Genomic DNA, 10,514 nt, shown 5'->3' on the forward strand with positions numbered 1-10,514 from the left:
AACATGTACAACATGTATCTCTGTTACCTACTGTTTCTCTCTCTCTCTTTTTTTTTTTTTTTTTTTAATGTGGACGACCCATTCCCTGTAACAAAAACACTTAATAGAAGGTGGTTTTGTTTACTTCCACCTGAAAGGTGTTGTATGTTGGAAGAGCCATTTCACAAGTCGTGTAGAGAACTAAAATTTGGTTGCCATGCTAACAGGAAGTCACTCAACTAAGTCCAGGAAAATAAAGTGCATAAATGATGCTTCTGGTAAAAACAGGGAAACATTAGATTCACAAGTCTGTAAGTTTTGGCAACCGTAGCCACACTTACAGTTGCGTGCCTCGGTAGAGTGCTGAATTTCTGTCGGCATTTAAACCTCCAGAGCATCACCTGCTTCTTCCCAACAGGACCATAGCTTCTCCCCCATCACCTCAGGTGTCAGGGCCTTGCCCGTGAAAACCCCACATGGGGATGAACCCAGCAGCTCCCTCCTCTGCTTCAGCAGCCGTCCCGCAGCCCACTTGACCCTGTTCTGCTCCTGCCACCTGCACCTCGCTGTCCTCCAGGTCCCTCCTGAGGCTTCCTAACAGGACCGCCGCCCTTCCCCGGAGGGTTCCTGCGGACTGCGGCGGCGGCGAGCCAGGTCCCCTCGGGGAGAGAGCCTGCGAGGAGCCCGCAGCTGCTGCCGCCCGTACCGCGGGGAGCGGGCCCGGCCGGGGCGCGGCTCCGCACCCACCCGTGAGCGCGACCCGCGGACTCCCGTGCGGCCGGGCCGCAGCAGCGCGGGGCGAGCGCGGCCGGCGGGGCTCCCACTCGCCCCGCGGGTGGAGGGTGCGGAGCCTCCTCCTGCCCCCGGGACCGCCCTGCCCGGGCCCCCGGCCCCTGGGCGCTCCGCTGGGCTGCAGGTGTCACCCGGCGACCGAAGGATGCCGCTTCCCACGGCAGCGGATGCCGGGGAAAAACACGTTTAATACATACAAGAGGAAGAGAGGAAGGAAGAGATCTCAATGCTCCTCTGGACTATCACCAAGGGCGTGCACGATGTTCCTTTATGCTGCTTGCCTCGGCGCAAAAAGTTACCTTAGACAGTCATAGGGAATTCCTTTTTTCCTTTTCCTTTTTTTTTTTTTTTTTTTTTTCAATGGGTCAAAAAGGTAATCAAAGGCTCAGAAAGAGAACAGATCAAAGTTGATGGGAACTTACTTGGTTTAGGTGCTTGCGTTGACAGCCGGCATCTTCCGACAGCAGCTTTAACAAGTCACATTTTCCCATGGAAGTTGTACCCTTTTCAATCCCGTTTGTAAATTAAATCCCTTCAGAAGGTGTTTGTTTTATTTCACTGCCTGCCGTCCATCTCAGGGACTATCCACATTTTTTTTACTTTATTTTCTCCATGTTTGCCACACTTGCAGGCACTCTCGGACGCACGCCACGAGTCAGCGGGTGCCCATCACCTCCGGCCGGGAGGACCGCGCCTGCCGCCGGGTTCCGCTGCAACAGATGAGAGGCAGGTTCTTCCCCGGTTGCTTAGCGCGGCGTCTCCTTGTTCCCTCGGCAAGCCTCATGCCGGCTGCAAAAAGTACCAGCTCCTCCCGACGCGGCGGTCCCCTCCGCAGCGCGGGGAAGGAGGAAAGACACCCCGATACGGGCGGCAGGAGCGCGCACGGGCACACGCCGGGATTCTCCGTCCTCGCCGCTGCGCTCCCTCCCGAGCCGGCCGCACGCCCAGCCCGTCCCGCCGCCCCCCGCCCGGCCCCGCCGCCCCCGCCGCCTGCGCCCCCCCGCGGCCGCGCCGCGCTCCGCGGGGCTCCGCGCTGAGCCCGCCCCGGGCGCTCCGGGGCTCACCCGCTGCCGCCCCGGGCACCGGGAGGAGCGAGAGGGCGCCCGCCCAGCGCTGGAGCGGGGCTGGTCGGCGAGCAGAGAACGCGCACCGCCCGGGACCGCTCGGAGGCAGACGCACCAAGGAGCAGCCTCGACTCCGCGGAAAGTTCGCTGTTACATCGCTCCGCATTTGGGAAAGCGCCGGCCCGCTCCATGCAGCCGCGGTGGCGCTCTGTGAGTCCGCCTCCGCGGGGGCCTCGCCCGGAGCGCTTCGAGCCCGCAGCCGAGGTTTGCTCCAGGTGGCTCGCCCGGCGCTCCTTGCCGAGGCGCAGCGAAGGCTCTGCCCCGGTTGCGCCACCCGGCGCAGCCTCCAGCCGGGTGGTCCCTGCCCCTGCGCCGCCCCAGCCTCGCCCGGGGCCCCTGGGTCAGCCCGGCCTGGACGTTAACGGGAGCGAGCCGCAGCCAAGATTGGTAATAGAGGAGCAGAGGGAATGAGGCTGCTCAACATCCAGTTCCTCGCTTTACTTTTCCTTTCCCTAGAAAATCGTGACAGAACTTAAATGCACGAGCTTAGAAATTGTAGGAATAAGATACAACGTGCAGAGACAGAGATGCATAACAGAACATCCGTGTCTTTGCTGAGTTTTGGTTGGTTGGGGGGTAATGTAGTAATAATAACAATAATAACATTAATAATGTAACAACAACAATGATAATGATGATGATGATGATTTGAGGTCTGTTTGGACTCATCCCCCTGTTGGGATCTGGTCGCGATGCGCGCAGGGGGCCGGCTGCCACCATGTGCACACCGTGCCGCGCCCGGGCGAACATCCCTCAATTCCGAGCCACTCCCGCCCCCCGGGAGGCCGGCCCCCGCCTGGCACCGCCGGGCAGCATGCCTCCGGTTTCGCTCTTTGTCCGCCTCTTTGGATGAAAAGCTTCCACCTGGGGGCTTCGAGAGACAAGCGGGGTGAAGTAAGCGCAGGGCAGCAGCGGGCAGGCCCGGGTCCCAGCGGGGCGCGCAGGTCGCGCAGGCAGCCCGGCTGCCGGCAGCCCCTTTGCTTCCTGCAGCGCCGGGACGGGAGCGTCCCTCCGGCTGGGCTTCAGCTGCCTCGCTGCGGCAACCGAGGAGTGAAGCGCTCGCCAGAGCAGGCGAGCCTGAGAGTGTCACTCAGCAAACGCGAAGGAACCGCCAGCCCTGCACACTCGAAGGCAACCGTGAGAACAGGCACCAGACCACCAGACCTCCACGGGCAGCAGAGGTGATGCCATTAATCTGCATTAAGCTGTGCAGTGAAAATGCCAGATGGATTCTGCTCTGAGACTTCCACGGTTGCAGCAGCAAATCTCTGCATCAGACTGCTGTGTGAACCACTGGCATAGTATCTTAGATGTGCCCCAAGTTAGGCACTGCTGGGATTTCTGCAGAAGTGTGCTGCCTTTGGAGACCTGCTCAGAAAGCAGCCTCATCCCACTGAGCAGTGTGCAGGCAGGCAGGTCTCTGCGGGTCTCTTGCTGAGAGATGTCAATGGAACAGGTGAGATCAACTCGTGTCAGTTCAAATACAGATCAAATACCAAAAGCAGCTGCTTGGAAAGCTGAGTCAGTCATTCTAGTGAGCACACATACATGTGTGCTAATGTTTGTGTAGACCCATACATGCATATCCGCACAAAGGAGAGAGAGCTGGGTAAATAGAGGCACACTAGAGGGCCAGAGAGCCTACCATGAAGGCTATGGCTACTTCATCAGATTTCACTGGAATTGGCAATGTAAGCACATCAAAATATTATTGGAGCATTTGTACCTCTCGTGCAGGCTACTGACAGCACTGATTGCTACAGCTCTGTGTTGCTGCAGATTGGAAGTGTAATCACAGCTTACTTTCAGAGGCATTTTGCAGAGCAGAGTGCTTTTTTCCCCCCATATATTTCCTTACTAGATCATGAGAAGCCAACTTCTGTTTTGAGTGCAATATTTAATCTTTCACAAGCAAATACCTCTATAATTAACAGTATTTCCCATGCCTTTTTATGCATATTGTGACATTTCTACTCTGCAGGGGTGAGCGCAACATGGCACTATCGATGTGTTTTATGTTTTCTGGCATTTTACGTATCATAACCCTTTAGCAGTCTCCCCTGGGTCTTCCCAAACTTATAATTCCTTATTAAATTAATGTTCAGATAAAATCTCTGTGGTATTACTCAGATGAGAATTAAGTAAACAGAATTTCATCTCTGTTTCAGGACAGTGGAGTCGGGATCCTTGCAACATTTTGAGTGTATGCTAGTATGTTTTATTTCTGACATGTAGCTAGCTGCCAAATGTTTCACAGTAAATACTGTGGTCAGGAGAGAGAAGTAAAGGGGAAAAGTTAAACATTCTGTGAAGCCTGTATCACATATTAAGGTTTTAGGGATGATAAACAGCATGGTTGGGCCCTCATGGTGTCACACCAAAATCAGTTCTCCTTAGGACCTTCTCCATTTCTACCTCCCACGTTACATCCTCCTTCTCAGAACACCTACTGACACGTGCCCAGGTGCTGACCATTCTCAGCTCAGCCAAATCTTATATATCCAGAAAACCAAGCAGGCTGCGATTTTCCCTTCTCTCTGCAGTTTGTGCAAATATCTTATATAAACTCCTGGTTTTCTTTCATGAACAGAAAAACACAAGATTAAAGACAGCTTGAAAAATAAGATAGAGTTGGACCATTTAGGAAATACTTATTGATTTCACTTTCTAATATTAGTGAGTATAGGTAAGAACAACTGCAGCAGCTGTGATTCAGTATAACTTTACCCAAGTCAAGTAAGCTGACTTGCCTTAAAGAAAAAAGGAAAAAGCAATGCAGAAATTTTAACCATATTTACTCATTCAGTACCAAGTAAAAAGTGCTGTGATATTTTTATGTCTCAGCTCCTTTTTCTTATGTGTTAATGAAAATTTTTCTCACTAGCATGGACATTTAAGAGATTATGAATTTTTCTCCAAGATGGAAATTTATATGCATAAGAAAGAAGCTTATACTAATTATTTTAAATAATTTTATTCAATTTATTAAAAATATTTGTATTTTTTATTAATTTGGCATAATGGAGGAAGATTTCCTCAGACTTATTATTATTCTTATTTAGTTTTATATATACTTCTACCAATCTATTGCTCATTATCAATGATGTAAAGTCACACAGTACAACAGTATCTCTTGTTGCAGTTTATATTTTTTTCTGTATTTGTTTTGGAGACTACACTTGTACACAGAATAAGGCTTATAATTTTTTTCTCTGTATTAATCTAATTCATGAAATCTGTAACAAGTTGATTTCATTAATTCTATTGTTACAGACCATGCAGTTCTCCCAGACAGAACTCTGCAAGCAGCAAATGGTTCTTGCCAGCCCACACCAAGCATTCCATACTATTAAATCTTTCCTTCCACATAACTCAGTGTATTACCATTTATGTACTTAAAACCATTAGGCAAAACTCAAGTTTCTGAGACTCGAGAAAAAGTGATTCTATTTATTGACTGACTGAAGAATGTAGATTCTGTGAAAGAAGGTGGGGAATCCCAGCCAAAATCTTTCATTTTCTATGAAAGATTTATTGGCAGAGATATCATCCTTGTGAAGGTTTAGTGGGGCAAAAATGTTGTGAGTGGAGAGAGAGGAACATGCAAGGGAAAGGAGAAGTAAAGGAAAAGATTGATCCAGAGATGTGAATAAATAGTAACACTTTATTTTAAACAAATACTGACCTCAGCTGTAGGACTCTTTCACTCAGGTTGTTCTTCTATGCCAGACTAGAATCTTGAACTATATTTCTTTTGTGTTTGTCTTTGGTTGGGTTTTTTTTGTGTTGTTTTCTTTTTTTTTTTTTTTTCATTAAAAAGTAAAAAATTAAAGCAACCAAAAAAGGTCAAACACAAGTGAAATACTAGAAAAAAATATACAATACTTTTATTTGGTATTTGCTCAACTCATGACAAGCAGGTTCTTGTCTGACTTTTTCTCAAGGCTTCCAAGTTATTCAGGTAAGAAGACATTTAGAGTTTGTATTTTAATACAGGGAAGAAAGTTGCTTAGATTTATTGACAGTTAAATTGCTATTTAATTTAATATTGCAGTTTACATTGGAAGTATGCAGAATTCTATGTAGATTCCCATTTTACTACTACTTAAATCTCAACAATTCATATTTTTGGTGGACAGCAAGCAATTAAACTTCTTTTACCTGCCTACATTTGTCAGTTTCACAGAATTCACATCTGTTATTTTTACTGACATGCTACAAGCTCTTTCTTCTTTTCTTCTCCTAACCAGAGTTTTTGAATGATTTAAGCGTTTTTTTCTTACATCAGAGAGTGGAACTTGGTGCAAAAGGGTTCTCTGCCTTCTTTTGCAAATTTTTAATCAGTAGTAGAGCAATATCAATAAAGTTTTTTGTGTTTTTCAAAGTAATTTAATTTTTGTCCTCTATGATTATTTTCATGTTTGTGTTTACGAGTAAGCACTTACTTTCTGTCAGAATACTCAGCTGTTACATTTTTGAGGTTTTTCTGGCACAGTCTTTCAGAATAGGGGGTTTAGGAAGGAAAGGTCTAATGAATCAAACCCTGTGCTGGAGTGGGATGTGCCTCCAGACTAGAGACATCTAAATTTAAGTGTACACATTTGAACTCCTAAGTGTCCTTAACTCCCTGTAGAACCAATGAAAATTTATTCAATACAGTAATGAGGTTGTAGTTGAGCTTTGAATGTGCATTTTGACTTTTAGGTGAGCTACATCCTGTCTAAGCATTCTACTGAAGCAAACCCCAAAGCAGGGGTGCCTTGTTTGAGGTTCCTAAAACTATCCAAGATGCCTGCAAAAGGTGAACAGGTGGTTTTTGACTTGTCTTGCATTGCCTTGCCAAGGAAATTGCCTTATAGGTGACCTGTATGTTTCTGTATGTTATACCAAATATTGTGTGAAATTTTATGGGCTTTGGACACCTATGCACAGCACCATGAGTCCACACTACATCCCTTTTAGCTCTAATAGGAGATCAGATCTCACATGTAAACACCGGCATGAGAGAGACACAGAATCAGATGTTTGAATCTTCATCCTTAGAATAACACAGCAAAAACCTGAGACAGCAAAGTTTGTTGAAAAAGAGTAGAAAATACACCTAAGGAATGGTAGCTTTCTCATTTTTCTGAAAGAGCTGAAACCTCTACCTGTGTTTATAGGATGCTATCCTGGTAAAGGACCTGAAATCTTAGAAACAAGTGGCATGTTTGACTCAGGAGATGGAAGAAAACAAGAGGCAGGATTCCAGGGCAACTAGCCAGACATTTTAGGTATCTTTAAGTATGTGGAATAATCAGAAAGAACGAAATGTCTTGCTACACAAACAAAGCTGTAACTAAATCAGCAAGACAGAGACTTTGTAGGATAAATCAAAGGATTGGAGTGCTGATAGAGAGTGGTACAGGCTGTTCAAGAAAGAAAGGCTGGGAAAAGGGGAAGGCAACACTGCGTTACCAAGAATGTGTTTATGATTTGTTAAAAGAGAAGGCAGATACATCAAACGTCTCTAAGGGAACTAAAAACAAGGTTTCAAAAGATTGGTCTACCTCAAATCAGTGTGGAGAAAAGGTGATTGAACATCTTACACACACACAAAAAGGAGATATTTCTTGGAATTATGGAGCTGTTATTTTACATCCTTAAGTGGTAGAGTGTATAACTAGATTTTATTTGCTCTTAATGGTGTGAAACAGCTGAGAAATATAAGATGAAGGCCTCTAAATCTGGTAAAAGTGAGTTTGAAATAATAGGATAAAGAACAGCAGAGAACAGCACTTAAAAAAAAGAAGGCGATGACACACTTAGATGACTGGTAGGAAAAGTCTGAAGATTTTATTGGAACATACTCTGAGACAGAGAGCCATGAGAAGCTGTTTACAAAAAAAAAAATTAAACAACAAAAACCACAAAACAAAACAAAACCACAAAAACCCCCCAAAACCTCAACAACAACACCACCACCAATATTGGCAAGAAAGCTAGTAGACATTCAGAATGTATTACCAGAAGCGTAACATGTGAGAAACTGTTGTTTTGCTCTAGGTGAGCAGAAATTTACATCAACTCCAAACCTCATGTTTGACAGAGGTGTAAGAATAACCTCCTACAGGGAGCCTGGAGATCAGCATCATGGATAATGAAGTAATGTGATTTTTCAGGAATATTTCAGGTGGGATTGTTCTGCCTAAGAAAAGATACCCTTAAGTTATGTCATGTAGTTTATAGTTGTGAAAAAGAGAGTACTACAGAGACAGCTAATGAATTCATCAGAAGTAGGAGTAATAATCAATTTTTCATCTTAGCAAGGAAGACCTAAACTACACATAAGTAGGATGTTTCTAACTATAGAAAGAGTTAAATACTGAGAGATTTCACATCTCCCAGTTATGGAATTCATATCTTTGAAACATATGAACCTTTTTCTACGAGTAGGGATTTTTCCGACTTTAGGATTCTCTAAGTGTCTCTAATGAGATATTTTTTTCCAAAACTTAGTGTGTCCCTTTTTATCAATGATATTTTGAGAAGCTGAGTTTTTGTGCTGTTAAGAAAGACATGCAGCCAATCTGTTTGCACTCTCAGATGCCATTTGAACAGCGTGATTCAACTTTGGAAGCATATGTAGCTTAAGAGACCAAATACAGTTTCTGTCCTGGCCTTTACATCTGAAAAGGGTGAATTCTTCCCTTTGGACAGAGTCCTATAAAAGCCAGGAGGATACCTGCGCATTCAAGTGCAGGAATTTGCCTTATGTACATTGTGGTTTGAAACAGTGGACTTTAAATGAGGAATTCAACTGCCTAACCACAGACAATCTTTTAGATTCCTTAGGGTACCTCAAAGGTCCAAGGAGGTGTAACCCCAGCCTAACAGCAGGTCTGCACCCACCCAAAGAGCAGGAGGGATATTCCACTGTCCAGAAGCTCTACCTAAAATGGCACAAGGAAAACAACTCTTGTCCTGAAGGTGCTTTTTGGTAGTTTTATTGCTTCCAGGTTTTCTTTCAGCTAGCATTGTGATAAAGCATGCATATTTTTTCCTTAACCTCTGCTTGGAGCTCTGTTTTAAATTCAAATCACAGATTAATTACCCAAGATTTCAAAAAAACATAATTAGTCTTCTCTCTCCACCAGACAAATACATCAGTAATGCTTTTAACATCTGAGAAAGGGAGAAGGTTTTTTTTTAAATTGTGTGGCTTTTACAGTATATTAGTGATCTGGCTCATAAAATGGCAGACTGACAACAGTTCAGCTTGGTGGTGGGTTGTGTTGAAAGTGTGTAGAACCTGAGAGCATATAGAATTCACTTATTTTGCAGACAGGCTCTAGAACAAGTAGGGGATGGCAGATATTCAGGCTTGAGTCATCACTTCTCTTCCTGCCTTGTAAATACTTCTTTTGTGCCATTCCTGAGACTCAGTTTTCTTACTTACGGATGGCAACCCTCTTTCTTTATCACTCCATTATGGTTGTGCACTCAGGATCCAGGAAGGATAAATACTTGTAAAACCATTAAAGACCCTGTAAGTAGGAACAACAGTTATCATGAGAGGTTTGCTTAGAATGGATGCTGCACTGATTTCTGAATTTTGGATAAAAATAGTTAATCTCTTTTTTAAAAATACTTTTCATTAATGTAAAGTGCTGGGAGCGAATTATTTATATATATAAAATATTGCTTGTAGTAAGACTTCCTGTGCATATTGAGACTCACTGATAAAAATAATGGTTATGTGTATTTGTTATGGCATATTGGTGACATTGAGAGAAGCAAAGGGTATCAAGAAGATATCAAAGGATATTTCAGGATTGAAGTTGCTTTCCTTTAACTGTTGAAAACAATTTTGCCATACCTTTGATGTTTTTATATAGCTAGGCAAAAATAAAGAGAGTCATATTTTTATTGTTACCATTTCAGAGAGCTCTGGTAGGTTTCTGATTTTTTTTTCTTTTGTCTGTGTGACAGCAGAGTATGAAATTGGCTTCATGGATTTCAAAGTGCTTAATGCAATCCTTAGCTCCATTTTTGTTATTACATTCTCCAAGTGATGTTAAACTATGACAGACTTCGTGTTTGATTATGTGTAACAGAAGTGCAAGATAATTTTTTGCGTAGATTTCCAGAACGTTGCTTAATGGTTTATTCTGAGAGACCGAGCTTCTCCTTATCCTAAAATAAATAGATGCCATTATATTCCCCCATTATTCCAGTGCATTGTGCCCATAGCTCTTAGCTAAAGAGAAGTGGCAGACGCTGGGCAGGGCAGAGGGAAGAGCAAGCATGCTGAGGATATGGCTGTGTTGCTGTACACTTCACCCTGAGGTGCGGAGTTTTGGGGCGCAGGTTTTCTGCGGTGTTTTCCAGCCAAGAAAAAGCCACTGGATGGTGCTGTGGAGACAATTTGCAGTCATGGCACAGACCTGCAAGGTGCACAGCCTTGTAGGCTTCTGTGTGAGGCGTGAGAGAGGCTCACACAAAGAATTAAATCTAACCTTCCCTTTCTTTTATTTCTTTTCTCACACACTTTTTGGTAAATTCTAAGTCAACGAATAACAGTCAATTGCAATCTTATTACAAAACATGCATCCTGTTTTTGTGTGTGTGTGTGCATAT

The 10,514-nt window shown here is 44.3% G+C and overlaps 1 protein-coding gene across 4 annotated transcripts in view; it reads right to left on the minus strand.

Annotated features, from left to right (window-relative positions):
* Positions 1-3,949, minus strand: part of TRPC4 (transient receptor potential cation channel subfamily C member 4) — a 131,526-nt gene extending 127,577 nt beyond the window's left edge. The window contains exons 1-2 of one of the 4 annotated variants that reach the window (XM_063391975.1): positions 1,951-3,944; positions 1,194-1,481 (exon numbers count right to left, since the gene is read on the minus strand). The gene's annotated coding sequence lies outside the window, so the exon portion shown is untranslated. Of the gene's footprint in view, positions 1-968; positions 1,743-1,950 lie in introns of those variants that run through there. The other 3 variants (XM_063391977.1, XM_063391974.1, XM_063391976.1) reach the window with 3 other exon arrangements.
* Between the last annotated feature and the right edge of the window lie 6,565 nt (positions 3,950-10,514).

This window comes from Prinia subflava, chromosome 3, assembly GCF_021018805.1.
Source record: "Prinia subflava isolate CZ2003 ecotype Zambia chromosome 3, Cam_Psub_1.2, whole genome shotgun sequence".
NCBI lineage: Eukaryota > Metazoa > Chordata > Aves > Passeriformes > Cisticolidae > Prinia > Prinia subflava.